Source organism: Triticum urartu, chromosome 2 (genome assembly GCF_003073215.2).
Source record: "Triticum urartu cultivar G1812 chromosome 2, Tu2.1, whole genome shotgun sequence".
Classification (NCBI taxonomy): Eukaryota; Viridiplantae; Streptophyta; class Magnoliopsida; order Poales; family Poaceae; genus Triticum; species Triticum urartu.
The window spans coordinates 24,970,341-24,990,087 of record NC_053023.1 but is presented as its reverse complement, the minus strand read 5'-3'; the positions used below and the strand labels follow the sequence as shown (position 1 = coordinate 24,990,087).

General features: G+C 46.7%; 1 long non-coding RNA gene across 1 annotated transcript; it reads right to left on the bottom strand.

Annotated features, from left to right (window-relative positions):
- Positions 1-15,754: 15,754 nt before the first annotated feature.
- On the bottom strand, positions 15,755-19,395 carry LOC125540790. Its single transcript, XR_007297382.1, has 4 exons — positions 19,134-19,395; positions 18,818-19,040; positions 15,929-16,034; positions 15,755-15,810 (listed from the first exon to the last, which is right to left on the bottom strand). It is a non-coding gene; the product is annotated as an uncharacterized LOC125540790 (long non-coding RNA).
- Positions 19,396-19,747: the final 352 nt, after the last annotated feature.

Below are 19,747 nucleotides of genomic sequence, written 5' to 3'. Positions count from 1 at the left end.
AGGGTTCCCACCTCCTGGCTTGGGGGCCAAGTCACCCAAGGGGGAGATCCCATCTGCCCTGGCCGCCGCCCCCCTAGGGAAACCGTAGGGCGCCTCCCCTTGCCCTTGCCCCTATATATAGTGGAGGTTTTGGGGCTGCAGAACACACGAGTCTCTTTCTCCCAAGGCGCAGCCCTACCTCTCTCCCTCCTCGTCTCTCGTAATGCTTGGCGAAGCCCTGCAGGAGTACCGCGCTCCTCCACCACCACCACGGCGTCGTGCTGCTGCTGGACGGAGTCTTCCCCAACCTCTCCCTCTCTCCTTGCTGGATCAAGGCGCGAGAGACGTCACCGGGATGTATGTGTGTTGAACGCGGAGGCGCCGTTGTTCGACGCTTAGATCAGAATCGACCGCGATCTGGATCTCTACAAGTACGACTACCTCATCCGCGTTCTAGTAACGCTTCCGCTTAGCGATCTACAAGGGTACGTAGATGCACTCCCCTTCCCCTCCTTGCTAGATTACTCCATAGATTGATCTTGGTGATGCATAGAAAATTTTAAATTTCTGCTACGATTGTCTGAGTATTGCAATCGCTTGAATCGAGTGGGAGTTAATCTTCCATATGAGATAGTGATGGTTCTTCATAGTCACTGCCACCAAGCTATTGGAGCTTCGTGATGAACTATAACATATCAGGGATAGACATGATGATCCTTGAGCAACTCGCGATGTTTGACACTGCGAAAGTAGAAATCAAGTAGGAGCATCAATTATTGATGGTTAAACCACTAGTTTCAAGAAGGGCAAGGGAAAGAAGGGATACTTCATGAGACGGCAAATCAGTTGCTGCTCTAGTGAAGAAACCCAAGCTTGAACCAAACCTGAGACTATGTGCTTCTATAATGAGGGGAACGGTCACTGAAGCAGAACTACCCTAGATACTTGGTAGATGAGAAGGCTGGCAAGGTCGACAGAAGTATTTTGGATATACGTCATATTATTGTGTACTTTACTAGTACTCCTAGTAGCACCAGGGTAATAAATACCGGTTCGGTTGCTAAGCGTTAGTAACTCGAAATAAAAGGCTGTGGAGACTAGCTAAAGGTGAGATGACGATATGTGTTGGAAGTGTTTCCAAGGTTGATGTGATCAAACATTGCACGCTCCCTCTACCATCGGGATTGGTGTTAAACTGAAATAATTGTTATTTAGTGTTTGCGTTGAGCATAGACATGATTGGATTATGTTTATCGCCACACGGTTATTCATTTAAGGAGAATAATGGTTACTCTGTTTATTTGAATAATACCTTCAATGGTCTTGCACCTAAAATGAATGGTTTATTGAATCTCGATCGTAGTGATACACATGTTCATGCCAAAAGATATAAGATATTAATGATAGTACCACGTACTTGTGGCACTGCCATTTGAGTCATGTTGGTATAAAACGCATGAAGAAGCTCCATGTTGATGGATCTTTGGACTCACTCGTTTTTTGAAAATATTGAGACATGCGAACCATGTCTATTGGTAGATATGCATGAAGAAACTCCATGCAGATGGATCGTTTGGACTCACTTGATTTTGAATCACTTGAGACATGCAAATCATACCACATGGGCAAGATGACTGAAAGGCCTCGTTTTCAGTAAGATGGAACAAGAAAGCAACTTGTTGGAAGTAATACATTTTGATGTGTGCAGTCCAATGAGTGCTGAGGCACGCAGTGGATATCGTTATTTTCTTACTTCACAGATGATTTGAGTAGATGCTGAGTATATTTACTTGATGAAACACAAGTCTGAATTATTGAAAGTTTTAAGTAATTTCAGAGTGAAGTTGAAGATCATCGTGACAAGATGATAAAATGTCTATGATATGATCATAGAGATGAATATCTGAGTTACGAGTTTGGCACACAATTAAGACATTGTGGAAATTGTTTCACAACTAATACCGCCTGGACCACCATAGTGTGATGGTGTGTCCGAACATCACAACTGCACCCTATTGGATATGGTGCATACCATGATGTCTCTTATCGAGTTACCACTATCGTTTACGGGTTAGGCATTAGAGACAACCGCACTCACTTTAAATAGGGCACCACACAATTCCGTTGAGATGACACCGTATGAACTATGGTTTAGAGAAACCTATGCTGTCATTTCTTAAAAGTTTGGCGCTGCGATGCTTATGTGAAAAAGTTTCAGGCTGATAAGCTCGAACCCAAAGAGGATAAATGCATCTTCATAGAATACCCAAAACAGTTGGGTATACCTCCTATTTCAGATGCGGAAGCAAAAGTGATTGTTTCTAGAAACAGGTCCTTTCTCGAGGAAAAGTTTCTCTCGAAAGAAATGAATGGGAGGATGATGGAGACTTGATGAGGTTATTGAACCGTCACTTCATCTACTATGTAGCAGGGCACAGGAAGTTGTTCTTGTGTCACCTACACCAATTGAAGTGGAAGCTTATGATAGAGATCATGAAACTTCGGATCAAGTCACTACCAAACCTCATAGGTCGACAAGGATGCGTACTACTTCAGAGTGGTACGTAATCCTGTCTTGGAAGTCATGTTGCTAGACAACAATGAACCTACGAGCTATGGAGAAGCGATGGTGGGCCCGAATTCCGACGAATGGCTCGAGCCCATAAAATCCGAGAGAAGATCCATGTATAAAAACAAAGTATAGACTTTGGAAGAACTACTTGATGGTCGTAAGGCTATTGGGTGCAGATGGATTTTAAAAGGAAGACGGACAATGATGGTAAGTGTCACCATTAAGAAAGCTCGACTTGTCGTTAAGATGTTTTCCGACAAGTTCAAGGATTTGACTACGATGAGACTTTCTCACTCGTAGCGATGCTAAGAGTCTGTTGGAATTATGTTAGCAGTTACTGCATTATTTATGAAATCTTGCAGATAGGATGTCAAAACATTGTTTCCTCGATGTTTTTCTTGAGGAAAGGTTGTATGTGATACAACCAGAAGGTTTTGTCAATCCTGAAAGATGCTAACAAGTATGCAAAGCTCCAGCATGTTGGAAATATGCCCTAGAGGCAATAATAAAAGCATTATTATTATATTTCCTTGTTCATGATAATTGTCTTTATTCATGCTATAATTGTGTTATCCGGAAATCGTAATACATGTGTGAATAACAGACACCAACATGTCCCTAGTAAGCCTCTAGTTGACTAGCTCGTTGATCAATAGATAGTCATGGTTTCCTGACTATGGACATTGGATGTCATTGATAACGAGATCACATCATTAGGAGAATGATGTGATGGACAAGACCCAATCCTAAACATAGCACAAGATCGTATAGTTCGTTTGCTAGAGTTTTCCAATGTCAAGTATCTTTTCCTTAGACCATGAGATCATGTAACTCCCGGATACCGTAGGAGTGCTTTGGGTATACCAAACGTCACAACGTAACTGGGTGACTATAAAGGTCTACTACTTGTATCTCCGAAAGTGTCTGTTGGGTTGACATGGATCAAGACTGGGATTTGTCACTCCGTATGACGGAGAGGTATCACTGGGCCCACTCGGTAATGCATCATCATAATGAGCTCAAAGTGACCAAGTGTCTGGTCATGGGATCATGCATTACGGTACGAGTAAAGTGACTTGCCGGTAACGAGATTGAACGAGGTATTGGGATACCGACGATCGAATCTCGGGCAAGTAACATATCGATTGACAAAGGGAATTGCATACGGGGTTAATTGAATCCTCGACATCGTGGTTCATCCGATGAGATCATCGTGGAGCATGTGGGAGCCAACATGGGTATCCAGATCCCGCTGTTGGTTATTGACTGGAGAGTCGTCTCGGTCATGTCTGCTTGTCTCCCGAACCCGTAGGGTCTACACACTTAAGGTTCGGTGACGCTAGGGCTGTGAAAATATGTATATGCAGTAACCCGAATGTTGTTCGGAGTCCCGGATGAGATCCCGGACGTCACGAGGAGTTCCGGAATGGTCCGGAGGTAAAGAATTATATATAGGAAGTGCTGTTTCGGCCATCGGGACAAGTTTCGGGATCACTGGTATTGTACCGGGACCACCGGAAGGGTCCCGGGGGTCTACCGGGTGGGGCCACCTATCCCGGGGGGCCCCATGGGCTGAAGTGGGAGGGAACCCAGCCCATAGTGGGCTGGGGCGCCACCCCCCAAGGGCCCATGCGGCTAGGGTTCAGGGGAAACCCTGGAGGGGGCGCCCCCTTGCTTGGGGGGCAAGCCCCCCACCCTAGGCCGCCGCCCCCCCTAGTAGATGCCATCTACTAGGGCCGGCGCCCCCCCCCCCTTGGCACCCCTATATATAGTTGAGGAGAGGGGAGGACTTCATACCTCAGCCTTGGCGCCTCCCTCTCTCCCCGTTACGTCTCTCTCTCGTAGTATAGGCGAAGCCCTGCTACTGTGACGCCCTGCATCCACCACCACGCCGTCGTGCTGCTGGATCTTCATCAACCTCTCCTTCCCCCTTGCTGGATCAAGAAGGAGGAGATGTCTCCCGTCCCGTACGTGTGTTGAACGCGGAGGTGCCGTCCGTTCGACGCTTGGTCATCGGTGATTTGGATCACGTCGTGTACGACTACATCATCACCGTTCTTTGAACGCTTCCGCACGCGATCTACAAAGGTATGTAGATGCATATGATGACTCGTTGCTAGATGAACTCCTAGATGATCTTGGTGAAACGAGTAGGAAAAATTTTGTTTTCTGCAACGTTCCCCAACACAGCAATCCTTCTAAGGACTGGAGTAAGCATCTCGGAATTGAAATATACGCTTTGATGATATGATCAAAGATTTTGGGTTTATACAAAGTTCATGAGAAACTTGTATTTCCAAAGAAGTGAGTGGGAGCACTATAGAATTTTTTATGAGTATATGTTGTTAACATATTGTTGATCAGAAATGATGTAGAATTTCTGGAAAGCATACAGTGTTATCTGAAAAGTGTTTTTCAATGGTAAACCTAGATTAAGCTACTTAAACATTGAGCATCAAGATCTATAAGGATAGATCAAAAATTCTTAATGGTACTTTCAAATGAATACATACCGTGACAATATTTTGAAGGAGTTCAAAATAGATCCGCAAAGTTCTTGGCTGTGCTACAAGGTATGAGCATTGAGTAAGACTCAAGACCTGACCACGGCAGAAGAGAGAGAAAGGACGAAGGTCGTCCCCTATGCTTTAGACATAGGCTCTACAGTATGCTATGCTGTGTACCGCACCTGAAGTGTGCCTTGCCATGAGTCAGTCAAGGGGTACAAGAGTGATCCAGGAATGGATCACATGACAGCGGTCGAACTTATCCTTAGTAACTAGTGGACTAAGGAATTTTCTCGATTATGGAGGTGGTAAAAGAGTTCGTCGTAAAGGGTTACGTCGATGCAAACTTTGACACTAATCTGGATGACTCTGAGTAGTAAACCGGATTCGTATAGTAGAATAGTTATTTGGAATAGCTCCAAGTAGCGCGTGGTAGCTGCATCTACAAGATGACATAGAGAGTTTGTAAAGCACACATGGATCTAAAAGGTTCAGACTCATTGACTAATAAACCTCTCTCACAAGCAAGATATGAACAAACCCCATGGGTGTCGGATTCATTGCAATCACATAGTGATGTGAACTAGATTATTGACTCTAGTGCAAGTGGGAGACTGTTGGAAATATGCCCTAGAGGCAATAATAAAATGGTTATTATTGTACTTTCTTGTTCACGATAATTGTCTATTGTTCATGCTATAATTGTATTAACCAGAAACCGTAATACATGTGTGAATACATAGACCACAACATGTCCCTAGTAAGCCTCTAGTTGACTAGCTCGTTGATCAATAGATGGTCATGGTTTCCTGACCATGGACATTGGATGTCATTGATAATGGGATCACATCATTAGGAGAATGATGTGATGGACAAGACCCAATCCTAAGCCTAGCACAACATCGTGTAGTTCGTATGCTAAAGCTTTTCTAATGTCAAGTATCATTTCCTTAGACCATGAGATTGTGCAACTCCCGGATACCGTAGGAATGCTTTGGGTGTACCAAACGTCACAACATAACTGGGTGGCTATAAAGGTGCACTACGGGCATCTCCAAAAGTGTCTGTTGGGTTGGCACGAATCAAGACTAGGATTTGTCACTCCGTGTAATGGAGAGGTATCTCTGGGCCCACTCGGTAGGACATCATCACAATGTGCACAATGTGACCAAGGAGTTGATCACGGGATGATGTGTTACGGGACGAGTAAAGAGACTTGCCGGTAACGACATTGAACTAGGTATCGGGATACCGACGATCGAATCTCGGGCAAGTACTATACCGGTAGACAAAGGGAATTGTATATGGGATTGACTGAATCCTTGACATCGTGGTTCATCCGATGAGATCATCGTGGAACATGTGGGAGCCAACATAGGTATCCAGATCCTGCTGTTGGTTATTGACCAGAGAGATGTCTCGGTCATGTCTGCATGATTCCCGAGCCCGTAGGGTCTACACACTTAAGGTTCGATGACGCTAGGGTTATAGGGAAAGTATGTACGCGGTTACCGAATGTTGTTCGGAGTCCCGGATGAGATCCCGGACGTCACGAGGAGTTCTGGAATGGTCCGGAGGTGAAGATTGATATATTGGACGAAGGGTTTTGGAGTCCGGAAGTGTTCCGGAGGTACCGGGTGATGACCAGCATGATCGAAAGGTGTTTCGGGAGCCCCGACAAGTGTTGGGGGCTTCATGGGCCAAGGGAAGGGGGCAAACCAGACCACTAAGGGGTTGTGCGCCCCCCTCACCTATTCCCACGTGATCAGGGGTTTGGGGCGCCCCATCTAGGGTTCCCACCTCCTAGCTTGGGGGCCAAGTCACCCAAGGGGGAGATCCCATCTGCCCTGGCCGCCGCCCCCCTAGGGGAAACCGTAGGGCGCCTCCCCTTGCCCTTGCCCCTATATATAGTGGAGGTTTTGGGGCTGCAGAACACACGAGTCTCTTTCTCCCAAGGCGCAGCCCTACCTCTCTCCCTCCTCGTCTCTCGTAGTGCTTGGCGAAGCCCTGCAGGAGTACCGCGCTCCTCCACCACCACCACGGCGTCGTGCTGCTGCTGGACGGAGTCTTCCCCAACCTCTCCCTCTCTCCTTGCTGGATCAAGGCGCGGGAGACGTCACCGGGATGTACGTGTGTTGAACGCGGAGGCGCCGTTGTTCGACGCCTAGATCAGAATCGACCGCGATCTGGATCGCTACAAGTACGACTACCTCATCCGCGTTCTAGTAACGCTTCCGCTTAGCGATCTACAAGGGTACGTAGATGCACTCTCCTTCCCCTCCTTGCTAGATTACTCCATAGATTGATCTTGGTGATGCGTAGAAAATTTTAAATTTCTGCTACGATCCCCAACACATCTTGTCTGATCTTATACCGCAATGCACCGCATACCGGGCATGCGTTCAAATCCGCGTACGCACCACGGTAGAGGATGCAGTCATTAGGGCATGCATGTATCTTCAGCACCTCCAATCCTAGAGGGCATACGACCTTCTTTGCTGCGTAGGTACTGTCGGGCAATTCGTTATCGTTTGGAAGCTTCTTCTTCAATATTTTCAGTAGCTTCTCAAATCCTTTGTCAGACACAGCATTCTCTGCCTTCCACTGCAGCAATTCCAGTACGGTACCGAGCTTTGTGTTGCCATCTTCGCAATTAGGTTACAACCCTTTTGTGTGATCCTCTAACATGTGGTCGAACTTCAGCTTCTCCTTTTGACTTTCGCACTGTGTCCTTGCATCAACCATGACCCGACGGAGATCATCATCATCGAGCACATCGTCTGGTTCCTCTTGATCTTCAGCAGCTTCCCCCGTTGCAGCATCACGGTATTCAGGGGGCACATAGTTGTCATCGTCCTCTTCTTCTTCGCTATCTTCCATCATAACCCCTATTTCTCCGTGCTTCGTCCAAACATTATAGTGTGGCATGAAACCCTTATAAAGCAGGTGGGTGTGAAGGATTTTCCGGTCAGAGTAAGACTTCGTATTCCCACATATAGGGCATGGACAACACATAAAACCATTCTGCTTGTTTACCTCGGCCACTTCGAGAAAATTATGCAGGCCCTTAATGTACTCGGAGGTGTGTCTGTCACCGTACATCCATTGCCGGTTCATCTGCGTGCATTATATATAATTGTGTATGTCAAAAGTAAGAAAATTAGACAAGTATCTATCTAAAGTAAGAATTGTTTTTCTTTCAGAAAGAAGATAAGAACAAGAGGCTCACCACGGTGGTGCCGGCGACGAGATCAGCGCGGGCGATCGGCGGCGGTGAAGACGGGGACGGGACGTGACGGACCGGTAAACCTATGCAAATCTTGGGGGAAATGGAGCTTGGAGGTCGACCTTCGAGAGGAGAAAACTTAACTAGCGTGGCTCGGGCATTTCAGCGAACACCTCATGTGCATAGGAGGTGAGCTAGACCACCCAAATGCCCTCCCCTCGCAGGCCAGAAAAATAGAGCACTGTGGAGTGCTCTGCTGCGGCGAGGGGGTATACATAGGCAACTCATTTGTCCCGGTTCGTGGCCGGAACCGGGACTAAAGCTCCCCCTTCTGTCCCGGTTCAAGCCACGAACCGGGAACAATGTATGTGGGCCAGGAGCAAGGCCCATTGATCCCGGTTCGTGCCAGGAACCGGGATAAATGGGTCCAGACGAACCGGGACCAATGCCCACGAGGCCTCGGCTGGCCCCCTGGGCTCATGAACCGGGACGTATGCCCCCATGGGTCCCGGTTCGTGACTAAACCAGGACTAATGGGCTGGCCAGGCCCCAACCAAATCCCTGTTTTCTACTAGTGAGGCCCGTCTATCCTAGCCATCCATTTTTCACATCGCGACTCGTGCTAGCACATTTCTTTTTTTGTTTCTCTCACATAGGACATGTTTTGAATTTCAAACTTCCACAGCACATCAAAGCTTTCTATCTAGAATTTGGGATAAAACTGTCAGATTTTTTTGTCCAATATAAATATACGAATTAAGATATTTTTGGTTAAAAAAATCTTATTTTTAAAATTTATGTCGGACCAAAAATATGAAAGTTTTATCTCACGTTCTTTTTAGGAAGCTTTATTGTGCTGCACAGTTTGGGATTCAAGATATGTTATATATGAGAGAAACAAAAAAAAGAAATTTACATGTAAAATGTTAGTTGTGTTGCACAGATCTCAAAGCAATATTGGAGAGCTAAGATAGATGGGTCTGGATGCAGGTGCTCAAAAAATCTGCGTCCGGCCCAATGATGGTGAGGGTCTCTAGGGCGGGGCTTTTGTCAAGCAGGAAGGCGAGGTCACTGTCCTCCATAGCATCGATGGAGAGGCCGAGCTCCCGGAGGTTGGGGAGCTCCCGAAGGTTGGGGAAAGCGGCGGAGCGCGGGACGATGGCCGAGTCCGGGAACCTCCAGGCGCCAAGGAAGAGGCGGGTGAGGGTGGGCAGTGGAAGAGCGTGGCGGGGAGGCGGAGGTCGAGTGGCCACGGGCCGTTGATGAAGGCGAGCTCCCGGACGCCCTTGGCGGTGAGGACGTCGAGCCAGCTGGTGATCTCGCCCCGGTGCACGTCCATGGTGCTGCAGGTGAGGTGGACGCAGCGGAAGGGCCCTGGGTGCGCCACGAGCGCGCGGGTGACCATCTCGGCGACGCCGGGCGAGTCCTCGCCGAAGGCGGGCCACCCTCCTGGGAGGAAGTGGGTGTTGGCGCCGCCTCCTCGCAACGCCGCTTCTTCTTCTATCTCTTACCGCCTCTCACAGCTCTCTCTCCCTTTCTATGGTTGTTTCTCTCAAGAACACACACATTGAAGAAACTCCAAACACACACACGCACACACCCATGTAGCAAGGAAGAGAACCAGCTAGCTTTGCCGGGAGGCTCTCTTCCTTGGTTACACAAATGTTACATTGTTTCTCAGCCCTCGTCATTTCATTACTGAAAAAAAAAATTATATACACAGGAGGTTGGCCTTCACGCACAACCCGGCAAGGCCACTAAGTCACATATGGATTAACCGGCCACTAACTAATCTATGCACTACACACGTACTAGCTACGTGCATCACGTCCGCCACTCATGCAGCATCTCCTGAACGGACGCACGGGCCTGGCCATGATGATAGCTAACAACTCATGCATCTAACAGCCGGACCAGAGCTTACCGGATCACCCGGCTCAACCTGTCATGCTCCAGCCTCTTGCGCGTCTTGCCGCTTCACGCAGCACCATGGCTTCACGCTGCTTCGGCATCTCGCCATACTCGCTGCATCGCGCGGCAGCGCGGCATCTCGCCTCCTCCGCACATCTTCGCTGAAACATGGCAGGACTCGCTACTCCGTAGACTATCTAAGTTACATGCATGACTGAAAACAAATATGCAGATACAAATATCAAGATTAGTGTTAACATTCACCTCCTAATCTTGATATCACATCTTCCATGCGGATCACCTGCCGACTCTTGACGACGCCATCGCAGCGCCCCAGCCGCTTGTCGTGGATGACACCATCGCAGCGCCGATAACCATCGCGCACCATCTCCTCGTGGACGACTCCTTCACGACATCGAGCACCACGCCATCAACATCTTGCGGCATCGCACCACAACATTTGTTGGCTTCGCACCAACTCCTCATGATGACGATGGCATCGCACCATCGCCGTCGGCATCGCACTAACCAGAGTGACGGCATTGCGCCGCCGTACATCTTCTGAGCGGTATGGCACCACGTCTCCTCCTAGCGGCATCACACCGCAACCGGCCACCAGCGGCATCTCGCCGCCGACGGCCTCCACCTCACGCCGATGTCCTCCACCTCACATGGAGTCCGCCGCATCACCGCCGCCGCCGGATCGACGAGGCTCTAATGCCAATTGTTGGCGCCGCCTCCTCGCAGCGCCGCTTCTTCTTCTACCTCTTACTGCCTCTCACAGCTCTCTCTCCCTTTCTATGGTTGTTTCTCTCAGAAACACACACATTGAAGAAACTCCAAACACACACACGCACACACCCATGTAGCAAGGAAGAGAACCAGCTAGCTTTGTCGGGAGGCTCTCTTCCTTGGTTACACAAATGCTACATTGTTTCTCAGCCCTCTCGCCATTTTCATTACTGAAAGCAAAGTTTATATTCACAAGAGATTGGCCTTCATGCACAACCCGGCAAGGCCACTAAGGGCATGTACAATGGTTGATAAGATCGTCTTATCTTAAGTTTTGCATGTAAATTAAAGATGACAGAAAAACATGTCTACAATAAGTCATCCCTTAGTCTTATCTTCAGTAATTAGTTGTTCCTAAAAACATGGTGAGACAAATTGTGCTAAGAGATCATCTCTTGTCTTCTCTTAAATAAGATAAGACAAATCTTCTCTTTTGATTTCTCTCTCCTTCATCTCATTATTTATCCTAAGTGACACTCTTAAGATAAAACCATTGTACATGCCCTAAGTCACATACGGATTAACCAGCCACTAACTAATCCATGCACTACACACGTACTAGCTACATGCATCACGTCCGCCACTCATGCAGCATCTCCTCAACGGACGCACGAGCCTGGCCATGATGATATCTAACAACTCATGCATCTAACAGCCGGACCAGAGCTTACCGGATCACCCGGCTCAACCTGTCACGCTCCAGCCTCTTTGCGTGTCTTGCCGCTTCACGCAACACCACGGCTTGACGCCGCTTCGGCATCTCGCCATACTCACCGCATCGCACGGCAGCGCGGCATCTTGCCTCCTCCGCACACCTTCGCTGAAACATGGCAGGACTCGCTACTCCCTAGACTTCTAAGTTACATGCATGACTGAAAACAAATATGCAGATACAAATATCAAGGTTAGTGCTAACAGTGGGTGTCGTCGAGGACAAGGGGCACGGAGCGCCAGAGCGGGCGCCAGCGCGAGGCGAGCGCCGCGGTGCGGGCGGCATCGGCGGCAGGGAGGCGGGAGATGATTTCGCGGAGGAGCTGGTCGGGGAGGAGGCTGATGCGGTCGGCGCCGCCGGGGACCCAGGCCGCGCCGGCGAGCGAGAGCGGGCGGCGGTGGAGACGGGCGGGTCGGGCAGGGATTCGTAGACGTGCTGCGTCATGGTGTAGATGGTGAGCCCGAGCACCCCGGGGTGGAAGCCGCGGCTGTGCTGGAAGGCCTCGGCCTGCTCCCTGCTGACATGGATGAATGGTCCCGGACCGGCGGCCGCCATCGTCGGGGATTTTGGGGGAGCGCAGGCGGTGAAGACTGAGGAGCGGAGGCCGGCCATGTGGGTTTGGTAGGTAGGGTTCCGCATGTGTTGGTGGATTGGGCCAAATGTTGGTCGCGCGCGGGCCAATCTAGATGGGTCAGTTAGCCATATGCCTCGACCAGGGAGAAAATCAATTAAAAACCTTATTTTTTTATGAACCTTATTCTTCCTAGCAAAACATATGTAAAAAATTCAATAAAAAAACCACAAAAACCGACAAAGCAAAAAAAGTAAAATGTAAATCGGAAGAAAAAAATCAGAAACTCGGAAGCACAGTTTTGTTTTCTAATTTTTTTGGGAAGCACAGACTGTCATTTTCCCTTCTCAGGAAGCACAGGTTGTGCTTCTCCCTTCTATCGGGGGCAAGCACAGTTGTGCTTTTTCCCTTTCTCATGAAAGCATAGGATGTGCTTATTCGTGGAAGAAAGGTTGTGCTTCTCCCGAAAAAATGTTGCTTCCCGAAAATAAACTAGAAAAAATCCCACCAAAACCTAGGGAAAACCTAGCAAATACTGAAGAGCCAAAAGAAATCGAAACCCCCAGATAAAACACAAAATGCATGCGGAAACATAACAAAATATGCTCTCACGGGGTGAGCCCAGCGTGCGACACGTGACGTACCGGGAGCGCTCCCGTGACAGATAACCATTTACTAGCCGCTCCCCAATATACCTATCAAATAGAGTTTAGGCATGCGACTCCAGGCCAGGCAAACATTGTTCATGATGCAATCCAAACATACTACATTTCTAAGGATAGATCATGAGGTAAACAAGCTAGTGTAATTTCCCATCGCGTCTGGTCGCTTTTTCAGCTTCCAGAGACGAGGGAAACTATAGATCAATGCTCGGAATCTAGTTTTTTCGCCTATTTTTCTTTTGTGTTTTTGGCGGCAAAGTTTCAATGGTGGAGGTGACGTCGTACAGAATAAATGTCACACGAATTTACGGTTAGAGAGACTTGTAGCCGTCCAATTTTTGCATTGAAGTTCATGCGTAAAAGTAATCACCTTTTTATTTCTTGATCCCGAACAATAAAAGATTTAGACTTGAAGCTTTGCAGGACAACATCACACAAGTACTACTATGTCGAGAAACTGTTTTGATTTTTTTGGGTGCGGCAGGAATATCTATAATAGTGATGTTGATTGTAAATTATATGATTTCAGAAATTTATGTTGCACCAAAAAATCTGAAACATTGTCTGCACAGAGTACCTCTTGTATGATGTTGGCCTTCAAAGTTTCAAGTAACTGTAATACATACTACTGAAGCTGTAATACATCCGTTAGAAAGTAGAGGTCCCTGTAATACATACTACGTACTGAAGCTGCAACTCGAGATCTCTAAGCAGGCAGAGGTGTTGTGCTGTACTAGTAATTTAGTACATCAAACATACTTTGGCATGATTTGCAAACTTTTCAAAAAATAGATTTCAGACATGCAATTACCATTTACATTTGGAGTGCTCAACATAGTGACCTGTTTCGGATGTGCCTTCATCAATATAACATTGGTACTTTACAAAGCAAGATGATTGTGATAGATTTCACAAGGATGGTGTGAAGAGGGTGTTGCTGCCTTTATAAAAGGGCTTGATTTTGAGAGGATAGATCAATTGTGGCTATGAGGCCCGTCCAAATTATTAACTAGTACTGCATTTGCGAGATGAGTATACCGTCGTAAGGTTTATATAGTGTAGCTATACATGGGAGAAATGAGATATTAGATGAATACAGAATAGAGGATTTTTGAGGTACCGTGGTAATGTATGGGAAGAATGGGCGCACCAGTCAAATTCTAACAATGCATCTTCAACACGGTACTTTGGAGTTCTTGTCCCTTGCAATCTCTCTGAACTGAAGCGCACAACCGACTCTTTCGATGATTGAGCAGTGACTTCCTACATCGTGCGGGGTTCGAGCGACCACACCTCCGGTGATGTATTTAGAGGGAAAGACATGTTGTATGTAAGACCGTTGCTCTATGAAGTTGTAACTACGAGCATGAAATATTGCTTTCCAGTGAAATCCGACCATGGTTTTTGCAAACTATGATCATCTCGTTTTCATGCCAAGGAATTGATTTCGGTCTTTAGTCCATTCTTTTTTTTTATGTGAGCCTTTGATTTTGTTAGTTGTCCTGGGCTGCATGCAACTGGGTTCATGAACCTTCTAGAAGGTTCCCAAAACCGGTAAGTTGTGGCTAGAATGTTCCAGAAAGTTCCCAAAACCAGAGCCACCTACACGTTTAAATGGGTCGGCCCAACTGGTCATTAGCTCTGTGCAAAGTTTGTTTCGTTCTTACGTCATCCTGGGCCGCACACAGCTGTGTTTCGAAGTCCTGAACTCACAACCCATCTTTGAGGCAGCAGCCACATGCTATTACCGATGTGAAATAGTTGGTTAGTCAATTTAATAGTACCATATCGCTCCTACACACGAAAACTAACCATTGTATATACATAGATGGATTTTGTGCTTGTAACTTTGTCATGTTGGCGCTGCCTCCTCACACGCCTCTTCTTCTTCCTCCCGGTTGCCTCACACAACTCTCTTGTTCTCATGAACACACAAAGGTACCAAGGAAGATGCCAACCTGCTTTGCGATGAGGCACCCTTTCCTTGGTAAGCAGAGTGGCTACATTGCTTTGTCTTCGGCCCTCATGGCTCCTTTCAATAATCCAATGCGCAATGTATACACACGCAGCTCAGCCACAAGCAGACCCACCACTCAAGCTACTAACCCCATGACACCATGCACTAACTCACTACCACGCCCATGTTCACTTATGCAACCACTTCTCAACACCCATGCCACACGACCCGGCCTAAACAAGTGGCAAGCTAACTAACTAGGTGCACGCCCTATGCACAGCGCGTGCGCAGCCCTATCTCAACAGCCAAAGCGACCTGGCCAGTACAACATCTCTACTATTAAAGGAGGATCGAACGTCGTGATGGTTCGACCTCCCTCGTGGTTCGACCACCTCGTTCGATCCCCCCGCCTCGTACGACAAAAACATCGCACGGTGTCCCACACGCACGCACAAAATCCAGCCCACAAGCCCCCAAAACCAAGGGCAACTCATCCGATATTTGGCCCATGGACCACCAGTCAAACGAGCCAAACCCCACGATCACACGCCCAGCCAACAAACAATACAGTTCGGCAACCCACGAACGAGGTCCATCGACCAAAAATCAAACCATCGAACGAGCTCCATCGACCCGCCAACGCACGTCGCCACCAGGGACAGAAACGCCAGTTCTTCCTCGCGTACGAGCTTCATCGACCCAGCTGTGCGATCGGCACAACTACACCGCAACCTCGGTGTCCGAACCACAACCTTCGCTCGACGACTGTTGCGAGGCGACGGCTGCTGCTGCAAAGAACGGAGATCCTGTTGCGAGGCGACGGCTGTTGCGGCAAAGGATGGAGATCCACCTTTGTTATGTTCAACAGTGCCCATCATGCCCTAGGTTTGCCATCATAAACTGTTTCAGCAATGTAGTTACCTGCATATTACAGTACTACTCAGATTGCATCTTTAACTTGAACTCCAACTACATTGAAAAAGCATCACAGGACAGAGGTATCTCCAACCAGCTTTGTACCAACAGTTAAATTAAATACCTTTCTGTCCACCGTAGTGTGTGAGCTGTGTCCCAGTTTGACTTGCGCTCTTCTTATTGCTGCAGTGTGCTGGAAGGCTTCGGCTTTCTTAGATTCTTACTGCTTTCTGTATAGAAGAGAAAATGATATGGTAAAGATAATATTTATTGAACAAATCTCTAATCCGCACTATTAGACAAGAGCAAGATGCCCAGGTTAAAAGACAATATCTCTGTTTTTTTGGCGCAACATGCCCAGGTTAAAAGACAACAACAATATGCCCAGGTTAAAAGACAACAACAATATGCCCAGGTTAAAAGACAATATCTCTATTTTTTTGGCAGTAATAATAGCCTTGTCACTACCTACACTAGAACATCATACTTTATTAGCCTTTTCTTGTCACTCTCTAATCTGCACTATTAGACAAGAGCAAGATGCCCAGGTTAAAAGACGATATCTCTGTTTTTTTGGCAGTAATAATAGCCTTGTCACTACCTACAGTAAAACATCATACTTTGTTAGCTTTTTCTTGTCACTATCTACATCTTATTATTGATAATATAATCATATAAAGACTGGTTTAGTTCAGAACATATCTCTACTATTAAAGGGGATCGAACGTCGTGATGGTTCGACCTCCCCTCGTGGTTCGACCACCTCGTTCGATCCCCCCGCCTTGTACGACAGCCATCACGCGGTGTCCCACACGCCCACACAAAATCCAGCCCGCGACATCTGCCCGTCCTATACCTGTTTAAGCTGGAAATAACAAGAGACGGCGTGAAATTTCAAACAGATGCAGGAGGAAGATGTTTGGACAGTGACTTGCTAAAGAAGAACAAAAATACTGAGGTGTCGTATTTCTTTCTAATGCATATGTTTTTAAATATGGTAAAAACCTGTGGCATATAATATCATATATAGCAATATAAAAAACTGACTTAAACTTCAATTGCATAGAATCTCTTGTTAGAAATACATGGATAAGGAACTATGTGTCTGATAATTAATGAAGAACTCAAGCTGAGTGAAGCCATCAGTGATCTCCTCATATCTCTACTATCTCAACTATTAAAGGATGAGTTTTTCTAGGCGACAGATACTTTGATATGAAGAAAAGGAACATAATCTGTTGATCTGCTTTTTTTTCTGTACTCTGTGATAAGATCTAGCACGCAGCTGTCCTTAATTTCTAACACATTCTTAAACATCAATTTCAGGCCTCAAAATTCAATGCAGAAGGTGATTCCAAAGTACCATGTACACGATTAGAAACATCAACCTTAAGCTATTTGCCAAAAGATGCACACCAAGCTTTGCATTCGATTTTTACAAATGGTACATCAGTATGACTGTCACCATTGTAGAGTACTGAATTTTATGTCAGGTTACCTTGCATAAATCTGTATGATTCTGCCATTGTGTTTTGCTTTGTTGAAATGCATTGTGGGTGTGTACAATTCAAAATTTGGTCAGGATTGGCAGATCGAACCGGAAGAGGAAGCTAGCCTCCTTGACCACAGTTCTTTTCCTTCTTGGAAGTTTCAAGACACTCAGGCACATTCACCGAGAACACGTGAGTCACAACGTTAAGGTGTTAACCAACTTCTAGAGTAGACTGTAACTATACACAATGTTAAGGCCATGCTGCTGCCTTTGCCTGATTGAGGCGTAAGTGATTTCCTTGATCCGATTGATGCTCACGCCATGCATTTTTAATAGGAACGGCTAAAATGGTTCAAAGAATAACTATTAGAAGACACTTTGCATGTTCTACTAAAACCACGATTTACTAATCCTGTCCCTAAAAAATATATACTTTTTGTTACGCTAACAAATTTCAGGTGGTTAGCCCTTTAAACGAGTTTATGGGAAATAGAATTGGCAAAAACTCTGTATCCAATCCAAACAACCCCAAGAAAGGTTTAATCCTATCTCACTAAATAAACAACCTAATCCTAACCGTATACCGATACTACTCATCTAGCTAGCCTTATACTGCAAGCACAAGTTAATTTTACTCCTCCCTAATTAACAGTACTCCTGAATGACAGATATAACTACTCCTGAATGACCAATACTACTGGAGGAGTACTCCTTAACTAAAAAGATTTAAGTTAATTAAAGGAAAAGGCTTCAGTTTATGTTTATTAACAAAAACTGTTTTAGTTAATTTGAGTTAACGCAAAAGGTTTCAGTTAATTACTACTGGAGGAGTAAATTAAAAGGTTTAAGTTAATTAAAGGAAAATGTTTGAATTTATTTTAATTAATAGAAAAATGTTTCAGTCAAAGTTACAGTTAAAGAAGATAAGAGAATGCTCCTACTGTACTGACAAAGAAGAGAGGGAGAGAGGACACTACTGCACTTGCTATAGAGTCTGTAGGGGGAACTACTCAAGCAGTGCACTGCACTGCAAGAAGTGCAAGCAAGCAAAATTGCAAGCTACTGCTGCTGCAAGCAAATTCTGTTAAAGCAAGTTCTTCCTACTGGAATTTAAAGCAAGCACAGCTTGCACAATTCACAACAAAAAGGCAGGACAAGGAAAGTGTAATGGTGGATGACTGAGTGATGCTAACAAATCAAAAAATGGACAATTTGTATAGGTTGTAAACAATTATCCCTCTGAATGAACGAATGAATGAAGCTCGTGATTGACTGCAAGAACAATTCCATGAATGATCTTAGCTGAATTTGACTGAATTGTCTTAGCTGAATTTGACTGAATTATTCAGTCCATGGATGATCCAGTAACAATCGTAACAAAATCCTTAACTGAATTATGCACAAACATTATTCAGTCCATGCTAAAGTTTGAGATTTCTACAATTTTATCTTGACTGAATTATGCATCAGTAAGTTGCAGCAAGCATAACATGGTGCATAGCAGAGCATAACATGGAATACCTTCCATGGCGACCCAGGAAGATGCAGAGTTGGAGAAGCATGTCCATGTCCATCCGGGAAGCGGCGCCTCCTGCCTATTTCCTTGGCCATTGTACTATTTTCCGGCGGGGGTGGAGGTGGAGGTGGAGGATGGGGGCGTAGGCGGAGGTGGAAGACGGCCGTCAGGCTACTCCCTTTCTCCTCTCCTCGCTGCTGTAGTTGGTGGCCCTTCCATGGCGTCGCCCTGGTCATGGAGACGGGGGTCAGAGAGGGAGGGAGAAGAGACGGGGGTGGGTCAGAGAGAGAGAGAGAGAGAGAGAAGAGGAGGGATTCGTACCCATGGACCCATGGCTCCCTGAGCTCGCTGGCTAGGGATTCAGCCCCTCCACTGCTGCGGCTGCGTGGTCGTGGAGGGGGACGGCGCTGTGAGGTGAAGAAGAAAGCCCCGCTCCGCTGCTCCAGTGCCGCTCCACATCAAGCGTCGCTGCGAAGCCGGCATGGACGCACACGGATCCAGCCTCCGCCGCCCAGAAGCTCGTCGTCGGCGCCTAAAAAGTCAAGCTTTTGACCTATGGTACGGGGTGCACGATGGGAGGAAACGAGGTGCTTGGTGGTGGAGAGAAAGGGAGTCGAGGAGAGGCCGGTGACGGCGGCAAGGAGAGGTCGGTGACGGTGGCGAGGAGAGGCCGGCGACGACGGGGATCTGGAGGGGAGCAAGAAGGGGTGGGTGAGAGGGGGACGAGAGAGTGAGCTCGAGTGTGTGAGAGCGGTGGTGGGAGGGTATTTCTGAAAAGTGAAAAGTATTCGTAGCATGAAGGGAAAAGGGCTAAATGGTGAGAAGAGAGTGAGACAGAGAGTTTTTTTTCGAGAGTACGTCAATGGGGTATCTTAGCTTTATAGAAGGCACAAAGTTTAATTATAAGAGACCATTTTGGGATGCGAACATTCCAA